General features: G+C 40.8%; 1 protein-coding gene across 2 annotated transcripts in view; it reads right to left on the reverse strand.

Annotated features, from left to right (window-relative positions):
- Window positions 1-21,532, reverse strand: part of SLCO5A1 (solute carrier organic anion transporter family member 5A1) — a 148,026-nt gene that overhangs the window by 34,944 nt on the left and 91,550 nt on the right. The window lies entirely within an intron of this gene.

Consider the following 21,532-nt stretch of genomic DNA (forward strand, 5'->3'; position numbering starts at 1 on the left):
AAAATTTCCTTCTAATGTCCCCATTCTCTAAATCTCACTAAATTACCAAAATGGAAAGATTCTGACCATGCATTCAGGCAAATGTGAACAACACTCAAAACTCCAGCTTGAGTAAGAGACCCAAATGTTTTGGTGTTGGCATTTTAGGCAAATGGAATGAGCAGGGACAATTTCGTGCTGTGTGGGGGGTGGGGTGGAGGATGGGGGAACAATAGAGCCTCCTCAGGGACCCTTCTCCAAACCCCTGGCTCCCTGCAACCCAGCTTTAGTGGTTCGGGGTAAGCCCGTGGGACGCACGAATCACTGAGGGGCTGAGAGTCAGCCTCTCCATCCACCACCTTGCTGCCACCTAAGCCTCCCCAACTTCACCACTGCCTTTGAAAGCGGAGAGGGAAATGAGTATAGAAGATGGACTCTCTGGATAGAAGCAGGCCTCCTGCCACTAGCCCTGAGCTCAAATTCTCCTCACTGCCTGGTGCTCTCCTGACCTTCCCTGTGTCCACAGACCCAAGCGCCCTTCCTTCTGCCTCCCACCTCTGAGCCTCTACCTCTGGTCCAGCCCCTCTTCCAGCCACTCCAAGAAATTCCGTCACCCTCGAATTTCTGCTCCTCGTGCCCTCTAGGGGTCAAGATGCAGGGAGGGTGGGGCTACAGCGGGGGCGGGGGGGTGGGCGGCACGGGGAAGGCATCAAGGATGGGTGGAGGGAGGACAGAGCAGGGGGGAATGATAGAAAAGCCTGGACCAAGCCAGGGGCCCAGCCCAAGGCACAGGTGCGAGAGGGTGGAGGCCAATGCGATTCCAAGTGTCAGAGACAATTCCAGGTAAGAGTGTGGGCCATGAAGATCCAAGTTCAAATCTCAGTTCTGCCACCTACAAGCTGTCTGCCCTTAGACAAGGTTCTGAATATTCAGGACCCTGGATTTTCTTTGTCCGGAAAATGTGGGTAAGAATAGTTTCTTCCTGGTAGGCTGTTAGGATTACCATAGAAAGTGCTTGAACAGTGCCTGATCCTTGTGTACACCCAATAAATGTCAGCAATTGACACAATTACATCATTATTGCTGCTGCTGTTGTTTAGTCGCTAAGTTGTGTCCAACTCTTTGCCACCCCATGCATTGTAGCCGACCAGGCTCCTCTGTCCATGGGGATTCTCCAGGCAAGAATACTAGAGTGGGTTGCCATATCCTTCTCCTGGAGATCTTCCCAACCTAGGAATCGAACCCTAGGCTCCTGCTGCATCTCCTTCATTGCAAGTGGGTCCTTCACCACAGAGCCACCAGAGAAGCCACATCATTATCTCCCTACTATTAATGAATTTAACATTTGCACTAATAAATATATTGGAATTACAACCAGGCAAATTTCCATATGCTATTTAATCTATAGGACTGAATTTAAACTTACAACTCATAATGGTCTGACATAAACCTGTATGTGTTCTTTTATATACAAACCTTTGCTTGATATTTAGCTACTGTGTTCTCTTAAACACATAAACCTCTGTTAGGTTGTGAGCTACTGTGTGTATATGTGTGTGTACTCAGTCATGTCCTCTTTGTGTCTCCTGCATTGGCAGGCAAATTCTTTACCACTAGCACCACCTGCAAAGCCCGCTGTGTGTATATGTGCATGCATATATGCGTGTGTGTGCATGCTAACTCACTTCACTCATGTCCGACTCTTTGTGACCCCATGGACTGTAGCCCTCCAGGTTCCTCTAACCATGGGATCCTCCAGGCAAGAATACTGGAGTAGGTTGCCATGCCCTCCTCCAGGAGATCTTCCTGACCCAAGGGTCAAACCTGAGCCTCTTACATCTCCTGCTTTGGGAGGAGGGTTCTTTATCACTAGTGCCACCTGAGAAGCCCCACTGTGTATAAAGATCTGAATCTAAAGATCTAACCACTGCAAAGTAGTGACCAGAGGGCCCTGCTTGGTTCATAAAAGGTCTGCGCACATCCTACTGCTTTCCAGTAGGAAATCTTTTATCTACTTATTTATCCAAGCAGATTGATATGTTAAGTGTCCTACTTCCTTTCTCTTGTTTCCAGCATGACCCCATAACAGTCAATTTTGAAGTCTTTACTCTGGATTACAATATTGCTTGCCCTTAAAAAGTGTACCTGTATGGAGTCAAAAGGTCTTTGTGAAAATGATGTTCAGGGAATTACCAAATATTAAAGCTACTGATGGATTTTTCCTCATCACTCCAATTTTTGTCACCATGTAGATATTATCTGTATTGCAAATAGACACATAAAATATGTTTAAGCTTATGCATCTTTTGGAACAAGAAAATCTTGAATTAGAAGAGAGAAGGATGCTGTAATGTTCTTTATCTTTCTGGCTTACTTCACTCTGTATAATGGGCTCCAGTTTCATCCATCTCATTAGGACTGGTTCAAATGAATTCTTTTTGACAGCTGAGTAATATTCCATGGTGTATATGTACCACAGCTTCCTTATCCATTCATCTGCTGATGGGCATCTAGGTTGCTTCCATGTCCTGGCTATTATAAACAGTGTTGCAATGAACATTGGGGTGCACGTGTCTCTTTCAGATCTGGTTTCCTCAGTGTGTATGCCCAGAAGTGGGATTGCTGGGTATATGGGCAGTTCTATTTCCAGTTTTTTATTATAGGAACTCCACACTGTTCCATAAGTGGCTGTTACTGTTGCATTTCCCCCAAACGGTAAGAGGGTTCCCTTTTTCCACACCTCCCAGCATTTATTTGCTTTTAGTCGTTTGGATAGCAGCCATCCCTGACAGGCGTGTATGTACCTCATTTGCTCGGGCCTGGTGCACTTGGGAAGACCCAGAGGGAGCTCGGGTGACAGGAGGGAGTGGTGGCGAGGGGGGATCGGATGGGGAATAGTGTAAATCTATGGCATGACTTCATATCAATGTATGACAAAACCCACTGAAAATGTTGTGAAGTATATTAGCCTCCAACTAATAAAAAAATTAAAAAAAAAAAAAAAGAAGAGAGAAGGACAAAATCAGATGACCCACTTATCATATAGCATCTAGAAAAATGGTACAGATGAACCTATTTACAGGACAGGGATAGAGACGCAGACATAGAGAAGAGACATGTGGACACAGGGTGGGAAAGAGAGGGTAGGACAAATTGAAAAGTACCATTGACCACATGTAAAGTAGATGGCTAGTGGGGAGCTGCTGTAAGCACAGGGAACTCAGCTCAGCGCTCTGTGACAACCTAGAGGGGTGGGATGCAGGGGAGGTAGGAGGGAGGCTCAAGAAGGAAGGGATATACGTATAACTGATTCACTTTGTTGTATAGCAGAAAGTAACACAACATTGTAAAGAAATTATACTTCAAATTTAAAAAATTTTAAGAATGCTTTGGGTTCGGGGAACTGCAATTGTGCTGCTATTGCTATTGTGAAAAATCATAATCTGCTTTCACAGGACCCAGTGTTCACCCTCAAGGTAAGACCTGCCAGCATCTATTGGGTTTACTTCTCTCTTTTCTGCTAGACTGAAAGGTACATGGCAGGAACTCTATCTTTGTTATCTTCAAAACTTTCTAGCAATTACCAAGGCCTGGAAAATGCACAGGTGAATAATTTTGTAATTTTGAATTTATTACATAAAGTCTCCAAATGACACTCATTTTTGTTTTCAATGATTCCTTGAAATAGGCCACATCTTGTTTTACAAACAGGAAATCTCAGATTTCATTTGGGAGCTAAAATAACTTGCTAAAATCAGTTTAAAGCTGGCAGGCACAAAATATCTAGACTGAGAAAATCTCACTGTTAACAAAATTCTGAGTTGGGCGTTTTTAGCAAAAGTTTAACTGCCAAGTCACCACAGGTGACAAAGCATGGACTGTCAGTGGTCCTCTAGCCTCTTCTATGGTGAGATCACAAGGGTGCAGACTGTCCCGCTGAAGTGAATTGTTAGTACAGACAGAGCCTCAGAATTTGCATATATAGATCTGAATCTAAAGATAATCTAATGTTCCACATTAAAAGTTCTCTTTAAGTAAGTTGAAAAGTGTGTGGCTTGCAAACCTAAGACTGAATCATTACAAAATATCACCACGTATGGTTTCCAGGTTTTGCTGTTGTCTTTGGGGAAGTGGTGGGGAGGGGAGCGGAGGAGAAAGTGGGGTGAGATCTAGAAAAGAAGGAAGTACGATTCACTCTCATTCACTCTTTCTCTTTCCCTCTTTCACTTCTCTTTCTGCACACATGCACACCACACACACAGACACACACATACTGATGTTGGCCAGGTGCCAGATACTGTGCTAACTACTCTTTGGATAGAATTGCATCTAATTCTCAAAACTGTGTGGATTTTGAGTTGCTCTGAAAGCAGAATGTAGCTGACAATCAACAGTGTCTCTACCTTGTCATGTGCGTGTCTGCTCAGTCACATCTGACTCTTTGCAACCCCAGGGACTGTAGCCCACCAGGCTCCTCTGTCCAAGGAATTTTCCAGGCAAGAATACTGGAGTGAGTTGCCATTTCCTGTTTCAGGGGATCCTCCTGACCCAGGGATCATACCCACATCTCTTGCATCTTCTGCTTTGGCAGGTGGGTTCTTTACCAGCTGAGCCACAGGGGTGAGCCATAGTCTAATTATTAATAGAAGCATTTGTATTTCACAGTAACTCAAAATCATGGAGCATCTTACAAAGAATGGCATCTTAAGTTGGAAGGAATATAGTAGATTCTTTCCACTTTGTAGGCAAGGAAGCATCCAGTGAGTGACACAGCAGGATAAAAAACCTCATATTTCTTTAACTTTTCCAAAGATTATGTTTCTAATCTTATGATACAAAATAAATGCTTTCCTATCAACCAAGCCTAATTATTTTACCCCTTTTTAAGCTTCCACTTGCCCTTGCAAAATATTTTCTTATAGGAAATAAATACCAATTATTGTCAGAGGGGAGGAGAAGATAATAATTTTCAAGCTCAAGCCTTGAAGCTAGCAAATTTTAAATGGTCTGAGACCAGACCACATAGTAAGTATACATTTCCATAAACTACACATATACCCACAAAGTATCACAAAAACACAAAATAACTTTCTCTTTCGTATATTTCAATATCATCCTTGTGAAAAACATTTCAGAGATTTCTTCACAGGACTCCCCTGGTGGCCCAGTGGTTAAAAACCTGCCTGCCAATGCAGGGGACATAGGTTCGATCCCTGTTCCAGGAAGATCCCACATGCCATGGGGAAGCTAAGCCCGTGTGCCACAACTACTGAGCCCACACTCTAGAGACTCAGAGTCACAACTGCTGAAGCCCAAACACCTAGAGCCTGTGCTCTGCAACAAGAGAACCCACCGCAATGCAAGAAGCCTGTGCACCACACCTAGAAAATGGCCCCCGCTTGCTGTAACTAGAGAAAGTCTTTGTGCAGCAATAAGGACCCAGTGCAGCCATTAATTAATTGAAAAGAAATCCTTTCACAAACTATGAACAATGTTGCATCATTAGAATTCATCGGTAATGCCTTTTGTTTTATAATTCGGTGGCTGTTTTAAGACAGAAACCAAACTATTTCTTTCAATTCATACTATTTCATAGCATAACATCAAGTCACATTGTAAAGGTTGTTGGACTGGATTAGGAGGATCAGCCCACGTGTGATGACATGAACAACATGTGTCAAAGAAAGCTACTGGCACCTGGAGAGAAAGGATATAGGAGTTCTCGTAGGAATTCTCCTGAAGAAGCTAACCCGGGAGGGCAGCAAGCCTCGCACAGGGTTGCTGCAGACAGTCCGTCTCCATTCCAAGGGCCAGCAACAGAGCTCTCCGGCCACAGTTTCCTCTGTCAAGGACCCGTGATGGCCACAGTGGGGGCTCAGATGGGACCATCTGCAACTCAGCAACCGAGAATGCTCTGCAATCTCGCGTGGTCTTGCTGAAATGATTAATAAAGACTTACCAAGGAATGACACACCTCTGAAAACTTAGCCCCCACCACGTCAGCATGGAGATAGCAAACCAAGCTCATACTGAGCCTCCACCGGGGATAAATGGGTCTCTTTCAACCACAATCACACTCTCTTCAACTCTGCCAACTCAGGGAAATACCATGCAGCTGGAGAGAAATACGAGAACCCCAATCTCGGGGATCCGAGGTCTTGGGAGCACTGAAGGAAAGGTAATAAATAGGGACATTCAATAGAAGAAACAAGCCCACTTTTCATTTCAGGTTTCTGCAAAGCTCTGGCTGAACTAATACATAAAATCAAATGCCACGCTGGGTCGTAAAAGGGATTCAAAAATCAAATCAAATAAATATTTCACCCTGTATGGCTTAAAAAGCTAAGAGAGTTTTCTGCATCCAGGCAATAAAACCAGAGGGCAAAAATAACTTGATGGAATGCAAAATATCAGATGGCTTACTTTCGTTTTTCACTGGCAAGCTTCAGGTGAAATGGCAAAAGCGTTGAACAAGTTATTGCAAAACAAGGGTGTACATTCTGTAAGGGCAATTTCACAGAAGACTAGGATCTTATGAACTTTTTCAGTGATCAAAAGAAGCCTCAAAGGAAGACCTCGGTATTAAGTTACTAGACTCAGTTTCCGTTTAGAGAGGCAAAACCTACAGATGTGAGCCGGTGCCAAATGCAAATCCCTCTCTGGAGGCCCTGTGGGTGAGGTTCATTTTCTGTCAGCAGTTTTCAGCATCTCCCCTGTCCATTGTTGTCCAAGTCCAGAAGCTCTTCAGCCTTCCCGTCAAGAGAGTTGATGGTTATTATGCCCACGAACTGCTGAGCCACAAAACCTGGCAAAGATACCCTTCCCCTGGGAGAAGTAAATGGATTTTTCAAACTCTATTTATCCAAAATATTTTTGAGACAAACTTCTACACACCTAACTATATTTGTTATAATTCTTTTGCCCCACAATGGCCAAGTGAAAATCTAGCTCATTAAAAACCATGTTAATTCTGCAAATGAACGAGCAGGACCAGTTGTTTAGTCGCTAAGTTATGCCTGACTCTTGCCACCCCGTGGACTGGAGCCCACAAGGCTCCTCTGTCCATGGAATTTTCCAGGCAATAATACTGGAGGGGGTTGCCATTTCCTTCTCCAGGGGATCTTCCTGACCCAGAGAAGGAACCCACATCTCCAGCATTGACAGGCAGATTCTTTACCACTGAGCCACCAGGGAAGCCCAAAGAGGACTTAAAGAGGCCATTTAATAAAGATCATCAACCCAGTAATCTAAATGCTCTGCTTTTTATTCTGTTATATTGACAGCTTCATTGAGCTATAATTCACATGCCATACAACTCACCTAGTTAAATAAGTGTACCATTCAATGTTCTTTAGTATATTCACAGAGATATGCAACCACAATCATTTTTAGAACATGTTCGTGACCTCAGAAAGAAACCCTGAACCCATCAGCCATCAAGCTCATTTCCTCCCACGTCCCTTCCCCAGCCCTAGACAACCACTAATCTATGTTCAGTCTCTATAGATTTGCCTGTTCTAGACCTTTCATGTAAATGAAGTCATAAAAGACGTCTGGCTGGCTTCTATCACTTAGCATAATGATTACAAGTTTTGTGCATGCTGTAGGACGTGTCAGTACTTCATTCTTATTTATGGCCAAATAATAATCCTTTGTACTAACAGACTCCATTGATTTATCCATTCATCAGTTGATGGACATTTAAAGTTGCTTCTATTTTTGGATACTATGCATAATGTTGCCATGAACGTTCATGTGCAAGTTTTTATGTGGACATATGTTTTCATTTCTCTTGGACGTGTGCCCAGAGTTGAAATTTCTGGATCACATAGTAATTCAATGCTTGAGGAAGTGCCAAACTGCTTCCCTAAACAGCTGCATCATTTGACTTTCCTACTGCCAGTGTGTGAGTTTCCAACTGCTCCGCATCTTCAGCAGCATTTATTTCCACAAATAATATTTGATTACAGACATTCAGATGGGTATCAAGTGGTATCTCATTGCGATTTTGATTTGTATTTCCCTGATAACTAATAAGATTGAGCATCTGTTCATGTGGCCATTTGTACATCTTCTTTGGAGAAATATCAATCCAGATCCTTTGTTCATTTTTAATTGCCTTATTTTTCTTTTTATCACTGAATTTTAAGAATTCTATATAAGGGCTTCCCTGGTAGCTCAGCTGGTAAAGAATTCACTTGCAATGCCGGAGACCCCAGTTCGATTCCTGGGTTGGAAAGATGCCCTGGAGAAGGGATAGGCTACCCACTCCAGTATTCAAGTGTTTCCCTGGTGGCTCAGATGGTAAAGAGTCCGCCTGCAATGGGGGAGACCTGAGTTCAATCCCTGGGTTGGGAAGATCCCCCGGAGGAGGGCATGGCAACTCACTCCATTATTCTTGCCTGAGGAATCCCCACAGACAGAGGAGCCGGGAGGACTACAGTCCATGGGGTCGCAAAGAGTAGGACACAACTGAGTGACTAAGCACACAAACATATGAGGGATACAAGTACCTTATCAGATATATGTTTTTCAAATATCTTCTCCCATCCTGTGGGTTGTTTTTTAACTTTTTTTGGTGTTGTTTTTGACATAGAAAAGTTTTTAACTTTGATAAAATCTGGAAATTCCTTGCTGGTCCAGCAGTCAGAACTCTGTGCTTTCACGGCTGAGTGCCTGGTTCAATCCCTAGTCAAGGAACTAATAACATGCAAGTCACCGGGCACGGCTAAAATTTTCTTTTAATTTGATAAAATTCAATTTTGGTTGCATTGTCTAGCTCAAAATCACAAAGACATAAGCTTTATAAGCAAATACTAAAAATGTAATCATCTGCCACACAAGGAGCTGACTATCCTGCCTCGGTGCAACATTTGCTGTTGTTGAGTTGCTCAGTCATGTCTGACTCTTTGTGACCCCAGGGACTGCCACACTCCAGGCTCCTCTGTCCATTACTATCTCCCGGAGTTTGCTCAGATTCACGTCCATTGAGTTGGGGAAGTCATCCAACCATCTGCTTTTTCTTAAGTTTTGTAATCAAGAAGTCTAGGTGCTCTGACTTTGTTCTTTGTCAAGATTGTTTTGGCTATTCTAGGTCACTTGCATTTCTAAATGAATTTCAGGATCACCTTGTAAGTTTTATTCAAAGAAGCCCCCTGGAATTTTGATGAGGATCGTGTTGAATTTATTGGAGGAGTATGGCCATCTTAATAACACTGTAATCTAATTCATGAGCATGAGATGTCTTTCTATCTGTTTAGGTCTTCCTTAATTTTTATGGATATTTTGTGGGTTTCAGAATATAAGAATATTTTGTGGGTTTCAGAATACAAGTTTTGCACCTCTTTTTGTGAAATCTAATGAAATCTAAGTATTTCATTCTTTCTTGCTAGTATACATGCAACTGTTTCCTTAATTCCATTTTTGTTCACTGCTAGTGTATAGAAATATAATTGATGTTTGAATACAGACATACCTTGCTTTATTGCACTTTGCAGGCATTGCACTTTGTATAAATTGAAGGTTTGTGGCAACAATGAGTTGAGTAAATTTATCAGCACCATTTTTCAACATTATTTGCTCACTTTGTGTCTCTCTGCATCACATTTTGGTAATTCTCCCGACATTTCAAACCCTCTACCAGCAAAAAGGTTATGACTTGCTGAAGGCTCAGATGATGGTCAGCATTTTTAGCAATAATAATTAAGTGATGTATATTATTTTTAGATGTAATCCTATAGCAAGTCTCCTGATTGAAGGCAGATCCTCTACCATCTGAACCACCAGGGAAGTCCTTAATAGACTCCAGTGCAGGGTAAATAGAGGCTTCCCTGGCGGCTCAGACAGTAAAGAATCCGCCTGCAATGCTGGAGGACCTGGATTTGATCCCTGGGTTGGGATGATCCTCTGGAAAAGGGAATGGCAACCACTCCATTATTCTTGCCTGGAGCATTCCATGGGTAGAGGAGCCTGGTGGGCTGGAGTCCATGCAAAGAGTCAGACGTGAGTGAAAGACTAGCTTTCCCTTCTTTCTCACACTGTAAATATAATTTTTATATGCACTGAGAAACAAAAAAACTTCACATGGCTTGCTTTATTGCAATATTTGCTTAACTGCAGAACCTAACCCACAATATCCCTGAGGTATTTCTGTATTAGTCTTGTATCTTGCAGCCTCACTAAACTCATTTACTAGTTCTAATAATTTTTAGTGCACTCTAAGATCTTTTCTATACAAGACTGGCTAATCTGTGAATAAAGATAGCTTTACATCTTTCTTTCGAATCTGAATACCTTTAATGTCATTCTCTTACCCAATTTTTCTGGCTAGAATCCCCAGTGCAGTGATGAATAGAAGTGCCAAGAGCAGACATCCTGGTCTTGTTTCTGATCTCAAGAGGAAAGCATGCAGTCTTTCGCTACTAAGTAGTAGATGCCCTTTATTGTATTGTTTTTAAACCTCCAATCATTTCAATAGTGGTTGAGTTAAAATTTTGTGTTATTTATGTTTGGTATAAACCTCAGAAAGCTCATAAAAACATATGATTTTTAAAACATATATTTAATTTAATAGAAAACATTTACTGAGTATATACTATGTTTTGGCTCTGTTCTAGATTCTGAAGATACATAGTGAATAAGCTGACAAAAATCCCTGCCTGCATTGAGCCGATAATCTACTGTGAGGAAAAGACACAATAAACAATACACCAATAACAAAGGAAATTGTACTGAGTGTTGGAACATAGAACGCACTGCAGAGAAAAGCGTCCAGCCTAACAAGGAAAATCAGGAGTCCTGAGAGAGGAGCTGCATTTTTAAATGGGGTATACTGGGTAAGGTCTCATTGACAAGGGGCCATCTCAGCAAAAACCTGGAGGAAAGGAAGTGCAGCATACAGAGAATAAATGATCGCCCAATTACACACTGTTTTCATCTATCCATCAAAATAAGTTTGTGAAGATAATAAAAGATCACAACATTTTATACCTAGAAGAAAATTCAAAAATTAATCCAAATTAAAAATTCAAAAATTAACTAACTTGTTTGCTGAATGAGAATAGCTTAAGCCAGAAAATATAAGAACTTTGGGCAAAGCAGGGACAGCTGAGATGGAAATCGTAACCAGTATGCTACACACTGCACTTTTAACCTAAAGTGCTGCTTTGTTTCAAATGACATGCATATTTCCACAGGTAATGAAATCCACAAAATAAGTTTAATGAGTGAAAACATAGCCTAGTAATCTAATGATCTTCTAGTATCTTTGGAGGACATCAAACCTACTGTTAATGAGAATTTAGGCTTCAGAGATCCATTAATGGACTTCCCTGGTGGTACAGTGGATAAAACTCTGCCTGCCAAAGCAGGGGACGTGGATTTGATCCCTGGTCCATGAAGATTTTACATGCCTCGGGGCAACTAAGCCTGCACCGCCACAACTACTGAGCCCATGCACTTCAAAGCCTGTGCTCCATCACAAAAGAAGCCACTGCAATAAGAAGCCTGTGCACTGCAACTAGAGAAAAGCCATAAGCAGCAGTGAAGACCTGGCGCAACCAAAAGTAGAAAAATAAAATAAAATATGCAGTTCCATTTTGAAAAGTCCATTAATAAATCAATTTTATAAAAATAGCCATTGAGTAGAAAGCAGTAGAGAAGAAACAGATGACACGGTTCTCATGTACCTTCCTATTGCAATGACAAGCCCCAGCAACCAGAGTCTAAATCTCTCAGCAAAACACTATTCTCTTTCCCTCATTGTTCAGACCTTATCTACTCTTGATTATGAATAATAAAATCACACATTTTAAAACAGAGCTTCTCTCTGGAAGGCAACAATAGATTTCAAAAGCTAGAGGAATAAAAAAATGCAATAAATATTTTAAATTTCACCCCAAGTGATACAAGTGAACCAGCAAAGGAAAAATACAGTGTAGCAACAATCAATGCACTGTACCAGGGGTGCTCCACCAGGTTCAAAGGTAGCCCTGAATCTTTTCACATTTTTCTTTTCACCAAAATGAAGGATATGCAAGGCACATGGGTTTCCCAGGTGGCACAGTGATAAAAAATCCACTTGCCAATGCTGAAGCCACAGGAGATGCAGGTTTGATTCCTGGGTAGGGAAGATGCCCTGGAGAAGGAAATGGCAATCCACTCCAGTATTCTTGCCTGGGAAATCCCATGGACAGAGAAGCCTGACAGGCTACGGTCCACGGGGTTGCAGAGTTGGACACAACTGAGCGACTGAGCACACACAGACACAGAAAAAGCACATGCCAAATGTCATTTTTTACTCAAAGCTGGAGAGGAGTAGCTGACATCTTAGACAACTGGGTGGGAACTGAACGCAACCATTAAAGATGGAGAAGTGGAGAGAATTTTAAAAAGAAGGCAATTTAACAGGTGCAACTCAAGTTTCAGCTTGTTAGAGCAGGAAAGAACATTGTGTTTTAGTATTAATATTTATTAGCCTGTGTTTTGGGAGAAGGCAGTAGCACCCCACTCCAGTACTCTTGCCTGGAGAATCCCATGGATGGAGGAGCCTGGTAGGCTGCAGTTCATGGGGTCGCTAAGAGTTGGACACGACTGAGCGACTGAACCGAACTGCACTGAACATTTTCAAAATTATTCCCATATAATATGAAATTAATTATTTGGACTTTCTGTTTGTTATCATAGAACCAGATAATTGGAAGTTGCAGCAGAGATTGCTGTCTACCTCCTGATGATGACCCTTTGTTCTTAAAGGTTCTGACCCTAGGATGGGCTGGGAGCACGTACCATAAGGCAAAATTCTCCACTGGGCAGATATTTTACATGAACACAAAGTTTCTATGGACACCTTGTTCCAAGATTCTTGGGAATCTGATCTAAAAACAAAGACTTATCTACTATTAGCTATCAGCTCTAGAATTGCACCTGATGCTTCTACAAGACTTGAAGCAACTGCAAAATTGCTTCCTTAGTTATTTTAAACATACTCCCTAAAAAATCTTCAATTATTGTGTAGAATACTTTGCCCAGAGAAGTTAATACCAATGACTTCATTCAAAAAACAAAAGTTAAGTACAAATTGACAGATTGCTGATATATATACATCTTGTAGCTACAGCTATAAACCCATTGATTACAAGAATAACTATCTCTAAGAACAAGCTTGAAAAAAGAACAATAACAAAAAATTTGCAATGTCACAAAGACAGATGTTCTATTGGAAAATTTTATCAAAGGATATGGACATTTACATAGCTGCTCCATAACTGAACGAGTCCACCAAATTCAACTGTATTTCCAAAAGGGTTTGGTATTTCCATAGACTATATTTCAAGAAAATTTAGGAAAGATGGAACAAAATAATACTGACCTACTCTACACAAAACAATCATACACAAATTGTTCCTTGCTCAGGTAAGGTAAGTATGCACCTATAATGTTTTTAAATATCTTTTTTAATCAAAAAACCAGCAGGAATTATATTCATCTTTATTGCAGAGATATAAGAAAAATTTCAATACAATGATTTGAAAAAAAATTAACCATTAGCCTGAAATCTAATCCATCTAACAGTAACAAATGTAAATAGGCCCATGTTCTACCCTCTGGCCAATGGAAAGATGCCATAATGGGAAGTTGAACCTGGCAGCAAAGCAAATTTTCTGTGGTCCATGATGAGAAGATTCAGGTTACAAAAGGACATTACTTCAACTTCTAATAATGTCAAAGCACATGTCTCATTGTTTAGTTGAAAAGAGTAAGTTATTTCCTGTCTGTGTGGTAGTAACTATATCCTGGTCATACAAGGGCCAAGATATTCATTAGATCTGGACATGATTTTACAAGTTAACAGCATCTCAGAGGAAATGAGAAACTGTTGCAAGAGCTGGGTGTTAGGACAGTTTGTCTCCAGCCCCAGTTTGTCACTACCCATGAGGCCATGAATCCTTCAATTAGTGCCTGTACCTTTTATTTATCTACCAACAAAACAAGTAATATTATACTCCAGCCCCTACTTTCCTCTCCTCCCCATCTTTTTCAATAATAATTCTGGTTCTGGGACTTCTCTGGTAGCCCGGTGGTTAAGAATCCACCTTCTAGTGTGGTTTGATCCTTGGTCGGGGAACTAAGATCCCACATGCCATGGGGCATCTAAGCCCACGAGTCGCAACTACTGAGCCCGTGTGCTCCGGAGTTTTCAAGCTACAACTAGAGTAGCCCACGCACCACAGCAAAGAGCCCATGCGCCACAACTAAGACCCAACAGAGCCAAATAAATACATATTAAAATAATAACAATCCCAGTTCTCCCGTCCTATTGTGGAGGACGAAATACTTGATAAATGGAGATGAAATCCAGGGTCGTTCTCATTATTAATATTTATGTTGCTCTTTACACTTAGTCACTTTTAAACTTTGTAAAATTTCAAAAGCCCTGTTAAATAGCTGTGATTACACCAGCTATTAAATAGCTATGATTCAGAGCTAGTAAAACTGAGGCTAGAGAAATTAGTTAACTCACCCAAGGTTACATGGTGAATAAATGGCAGAGGCAGGCCTTGAACCCAGACCTATGACTCCAAAATCCATCACCTTTCTCTTCTAAGATGCTGACTCACTACAAAGTGGGTAGGGATTCCCTCACTACAGCAGGGTATGAACTTTTACAGGACCGCACTCAGTAAGAATGTCTGGAGTTTTTAAAAGGAGAAATTAAATAAATAAAAGGAGAAATTTAATCATCAACCTACCTTACTCTTTGACAGTCCCTCCAAAAAAAAAGCAAAAAGTGTGGCAATTCAACATCAGTTCTGTCACATGCACCAAAGGGGGGGGGGGGCGGGAATCAGTATATCTATAAAAGAAATTTAAAGTGCCAGGAAAAGGTATTACATACATCCAAAATGAAATGGCAAGACACTAACGTGAATGCCTAGACAAAGAAGTTGTTCACAAAGATGAGAGGACTTTGTGACATCGGGGGTGTGGAGCAGACAGTGGGTGTCTGTCAGCTGATCTTTGGTGAAAGGTGGTCTCATTAAACCCCTTATTCCAGAGATGAGACTGAGGATTGGAGAGGTTAACGTTTGTTGTTTTTGTTTAGTCACTAAGTTGTGTCTGACTCTTTTGCGAACCCATGGACTGTAGTCTGCCAGGCTCCTCTGTCCATGGAGTTTTCCAAGTGAGATACTAGAGCCATTTCCTACTCCAGGGGATCTTCCTGGTCCAGGGATCGAACCAGAGTCCTTTGCGTCTTCTGCGTCGGCAGGCAGATTTTTTACCACTGTGCCCCCTGGGAAGCCCTCAGACAGTGGGCATTGCAGTTATTACTAAAAGCAACTTTCCAGCCACAGTGCTAAGCACACTATCTACATGCCCTCATTTAATCATCACAACTTGTAGCTCTCATAAAGGTTAAGGACCTTGTCTGGGAACATGAGCAGCCCACCAGGGTCACTATACTGTAAGGTCCTTGAGGGTGGGATCCCTCTGTGCTCCCATCATAGTGCTTCCAGCACCTGGCACAGTGTCAGACCCACAGAAGAAGCTTCTCTGAATGTCCTTCGGTGTATGGCTTTGACTTTCAAATCATATAAATGTCTTCCATCATTTAAAAAACCAAATTTAACTTAAAAACGGAAAAATAGAAAAAAAAAAAAAGGTATCATAGTATTGGTCGCTCAGTTGTGTCCGACTTTTTGCGACTCCATGATGGACTGTAGCCCATTAGGCTCCTCTGTCCGTGGGATTCTCTAGGCAAAAAACTGGAGTGGGTTGCCATTTATGCATATATATGAAATCTAGAAAAATGGTACTGATGAACCTAGTAGAGAATAGACTTGTGGGCACAGCGAGGAAAGGAGAGGGTAGGATGAACTGGACAAGTAGCACTGACATATATACACAATCATGTGTAAAACAGCTAGCTAGGGGGAAGTTGCTAAATAACACAAGGAGCCCAGTCTGCTGCTCAATGATGCCCGAGAGAGGTGGGATGAGGGAAGGAGAGGGTGGGAAGGGATATATATATATAATTACGACTGATTCTCATTGTTCTATGGCAGAAACCAACACAAAACTGTAAAGTAGCTTTCAACCAATTAAAAAAAAACCTAAATTGTTTTATTTCAAAATGGAAAAATTAAGAAATCCTAAAAAACTAAAAACAAATTAAAGCAAATAATTTCCACAGCATATCAGGTTGTGGCCATAACCAAACAGAAGAATTATTTCAAATAACTTTAGGCCACAGTATTTTGCAAATCCCTAACAGATAGCCTATGGACAGAAAGAACCACAAAGACTGTGTTTCATATTTCATGGTAATAATACTGATAGATGACTTGAAACCATTATACACAAACTCATGCTCACAAACATACACATATGGATAAAGTAATTATGTAAAAGTCATCAGGAAGAAAGATTTTCAATACTAGAGCAAAAATATATAATATCAAAGAAGTGACAACTTGTATTCTTAACAACTGAAGCAGAAATATCACATAACTTTATGATTTGCTTTCCTCTTTTTATTTAAAAAAAAAAAAAAGGCCTACAGACAACAACTTGCACCAATGATCACCCCAGTGCTCAGAGGGTGATCTCCAAAGATCATTTATTCTAAAAGGAATCAGGACTCCTTGGAGAAGTGTGACTGATCCCAGGTCTACGGCAGAAAAAACCATAAAGACTACTGAGGTCGTTCCAAAGGATATACAGATGCTAACTTGAAGGGGCTCCCAGAGGCCAAGGACTGCACAATTGGAACATCAAAAAGAATAGTGACTGCAGTGGATTAAAGCACAACAAACATATAAAAAGCCATGCATTCACTATGTTTTATTAAATTTACTGGTCACTATACAAATTTGCTAGAATAAAATTTTTGACTCTGATAATTGGTAAATAAAGCTGCTGCTGCTGCTAAGTCACTTCAGTCGTGTCCAACTCTATGCGACACCATAGACAGCAGCCCACCAGGCTCCCCCGTCCCTGGGATTCTCCAGGCAAGAACACTGGAGTGGGCTGCCATTTCCTTCTCCAGGTAAATAAAGCTGAAGAATCACAAAAGAAATAATGGTCACTTGGAGAACTGGCCAAACAGGAGGCTGGTCATTTGGTAAACTGATTTAGAGAAATTCAAAGAGAGAGACAGAAAGACTTCCCTGGTGGTCCAGTGGCTAAGACTCCAAGCTCCCAATGCAGGGGACCTCGGTTCGAGCCCTGGTCAGGGAAAAAGATCCTGCAAGCCACAGCTGAGATCCAGCACAGCCAAGAAATAAAAATAAATATTAAGAAAAAGAGAGAGAAAGAGACAGAGGAGAGAGATTGAGAGACAGAGATAGGAAAATGGATTCATGATACATTACACCATGAATTTCCCTCCTCAGCATCTTCTGCCCATCTCCTGCCCTAGAAGGTTTCTGTCACTTTATTTCTATGATCAGGACTAAAAATAGTCACTCCATACAATTTCATTTGAATGTATTACTTCTCTTATCAGATGAGATTTAACAAAATGCCTTCGAATTGCCACCCTAAATTAGACTAACACAAAGTTTGTTTTAAATCAGAAAATCGAACAAAACTCTTCAATGGGGATTTAAATTCAACAGGATCTTACAACATATAAAGGTTTTACTGACCATCTATGACTATATGCCAAATTATTTAAGATATCATTATCTCATTTAACTTTTGTTAGTAGGTTTAGGAGAGGATCACTCACATTTTACAAATGAGAAACTGAGACAGGGCAGTTAAGTGACTTGGCTAAAATCATGCATTGAGTTAAGTGACAGATGGAATTCCAAAAAAAACCCATGGGCTACCTCTGGTTGCCCACAGCAAAGAAAAAGAGATCAAAGGATACTGGACATAGTCAAAGTTTGTGGTGATGCATCATTACTAAAAATACCCCAGTGATGAATTGCTTGTTAACTATTTCCCTTGTAAGAAAATCACATGACTCTACAGGAATGTAAGAATAAGTTTATTTGGTACATGTGGCCTTGGGAAAATTATTTCATCTAAGATTTTGGAGCAGGAAGAAGTCATCAAATTTATTCTAGTCCAAATTATTGTTTTCTAGATTAGAAACATACCTAGAGAGAAACAGTTGACGGCCTAAGTCAGTCAGTGAATTAGCAGCCTGAGGGTAAAGGTATTAGCCACCTTAGATACCACCAGTGCCCTGCGGCGGTTGTGGGGTGAGGGGGGTAGTGGAGCTTCAGTAGTAAAGAATCCAACTGCCAATGAAGGAGACACGGGTTCAATCCCTGGTCCAGAATCCTACATGCCGAGCAGCTGGTGTATCACAACTACTGAGCCTCTGCTCTAGAGCCAGGCAGCCACAACTACTGAAGCCCCGGTGCCCTAGAGCCTAAGCTCTGCAACAAGGGAAGCCCCTGCAGTGAGAGGCCCAGGCACTACGACGAGAGCAGTGCCCGTTTGCAAGCAAGTAGCTCCCGCTTGCTGCAATTAGAGAAAAGCCCGAGAAGCAACGAAGACTATGCACAGCCAAATAAATAAATAAAGCCTGCTTAAAAGCCATTTCTCCTCCATGAAATGCAACTCACACTAGCCCAAAGCTTCCACTGATTTACTTAAACAGCTTTTTCTAAACTTATTTCATAAGCTCACTCTCTCTCTCTCTTCCCAGATCTATAAGAAACTTAAGGTTCAAGTTTGAGTCTTTGTATTTCCCCCCTAACTGCTAACACACACACACACACACACACACACACACACACACACACACAGCACATGCCATAGTACTCAGTGTTCAATGACTATGCAAGGGGGCAAGGGAGTAAAAGCCAGTCTTTTGATACATGTATGGAGCCTCACCTCCACTATATAACACAAGAAAACAAACTGCTATGGAAGGGCGAGGAATTTTTTTTAATGAAAAAAGAACTTTAACTTGAAAACTTTGTCAGAGGAGAAATTAAAACTACTTTTAGATTCATCTTCAGATACATTTCTTCCTTCTCCAAGTTATTTATATGCATAGAAAGGGATTTAAATACAAAAGATTAAATAAGTTCTTAAAAAATACAGATCTCTGCTTGGAGAGTAAAGAAGGATTCAATCCTTACAAATTCAAAAAGTCACAGTGAGTTTTAAAAAGAATTCTCAGCCCTGTTTAGTATTATTGTAATGACAAGCCATCTACTATTCTTAATCAGTCTGAGTATCTCTTGAAAGTGCAGAAATTAATACTCAGCTGTGTCTGACTCTTTGTGATCCCTATGGACTGTAGCCTTTGAGGCTCCTCTATCCATGGGATTTCCCAGGCAAGAATACTAGAGTGGGTTGCCATTCCCTTTTCCACGAGACCTTCTTAACTATTATTATTTTTTATCTGTCTGGAAAGGAAGGAAAAAGTATGTGAGCTAGAAATGGAAGGCCTTTTATCAAAATACCAAAGACTACCAAACATTGTATAAACTGCATTGGTAATGATAAAAAAAGAAAAACACACAAACACACACTTGCTGTTGATGAAACCAGAGTGGCACTTATGCATAGTGTGACACTACTCCTTTAACCCAGATGTTAAAACATGAACAAATTTCACGATTTAGTTCTCATACCCTCTTCACCCAGGTGGTCACACTCAGTGACCACTGCCTTGACCACATACCACTGTGGAACTCTGCAAACAAACACCCCTTTATTCTATTTTTCCACAGAAGTTATCTATCTAGCCTCTGACTGGACCAGTAATTATGAGACGGCCTTGGTCAATACACACTCAACATGCATCAGTTCCAACCCAGCTCATCACTATACCACTGCCCAGGAGACCTTGAAATCAAAATGGTCCACATGGAGGCAAATGGGATGATCTAGACATCTCTGCTCCCTCGTCACTAGAAGGGCAGTATTTCCTGATATGTGCCCTGGGAAACACTGTTCATGAGAATAAATGCATTTAAAACAAACAAAAAAAAAAAGCCAGATTCCACGGTCAAATAAATGTGGGAGAGACCATACTCGGAACCTTCCTTTGGGAGTTCACAATGCACATTGGCATATTGCTGTTGTATAACTGCTAAGTCTGACTCTTTTGCAACCCCATAGACTGTAGCCCACCAGGCTCCTCCTTGGGATTTCACAGGCAAAAATACTGGAGTGGGTTGCCATTTCCTCCTCCAAGGGTTCTTAGGGTTATGAAAAGTGCTACAGCAAAGAACTCTGTAGTATTTTAACGCAGCAAGTCCTAAATTTATTTGACTATGAACCTTCTTTCCAGTAACACCTTTAATATTTAAACACAGAGTGGGAAATGCTGAGATTACATTCGACAGTTATGTAGCTTCAGATCTAACTACGAGACCACTTGTGGTTTCCCTATCCAAGGATCCTTGCTCAACAGAGGTTAGTATAGGGACTTCACTGGTGGCCAGTGGTTAAGAATCCACCTTCCATTGCAGGGGACGTGGGTTCGATCCCTGGTCAGGGAACTAAGATCCCACATGCCCTGGGGCAATTAAGCCCAACCACACTGTGACAAAGACCCAACACAGCCAATAATTAATCAGCTATTTTTTTAAAAAAAGACAAAGGATGAAGGTGTGCTCAGGCACTTCGGTAGTGTCCAACTCTTTGCAGCCCGCCAGAGTTAGAGTAGGAATTAAACTAGAAATGGGATGTTCAGGATATCTGAAATCCAAATTGCAATGTAATCTGTAAATTTTACCCTAATGTAAGGAAAACATATATTTCTTTAAAACCAACAGAAAAAAAAAATTATAGGTGACAATTACAAGGTCCAAAGCAGTACCCTCTTTATAAAAAGATTTGTTATGATGGGCCTACAACTCAATATGCATGTCCTTTTATGGGCAAAGTGAAATAGAGAACAAAATGATTACCCAAATAATTCAAGTCAACTGCTCTTTCTACAAATAATATAATTTTGTCTGTTAATTTAATCCAAGCTTGCTGGGTTTGAATGTGGACATGGAGGAAAAAGTGGGTGCCAAGGTCATCAGTGAAGTTCTTGCAATTCTCCACTTAACTGCTTAAATGCACTTTATTAATAAATAAAGCCTTAGGTACAGTTATTTGACCACCTTTGAAACCACTATGGAAATACCCAGAATATTCTATGGTATAATACACGAAAATCCCAATATCTGAGAATTCATGTTCCCACATTACTGAGAACCCAATTTACTGTGAGAAGAAAGATCTGATCACTGGATGCTATGGGTCCCTGTACCAAAATCTTCTAAAAATCAATTCTCTCAAACATAAAACATCACCTGAGACAAAATTTATAGATTTCCTTTCTAACTTCAAGTACTTCCAGTAATAGAATTAAAATGTGTTTACATTTATGAAGGGAAAATCCTGATACCATGAAATTGATCTCTATTTCAGACTATCAAATTTTTTCAATTGAACACTGTCAGACGCATGTCAACCCATAAAAAGATTTGTTCAGGTTTAAGTTTGAACACTTTGCCTATTTTATTCTTTCAAACTGAGAATCTTAAAAACACAAGTATGAAAAGTTCTCCCTTTTCCAAAACACAGT

This window comes from Cervus canadensis, chromosome 12 (assembly GCF_019320065.1).
Source record: "Cervus canadensis isolate Bull #8, Minnesota chromosome 12, ASM1932006v1, whole genome shotgun sequence".
NCBI classification, from domain to species: domain Eukaryota; kingdom Metazoa; phylum Chordata; class Mammalia; order Artiodactyla; family Cervidae; genus Cervus; species Cervus canadensis.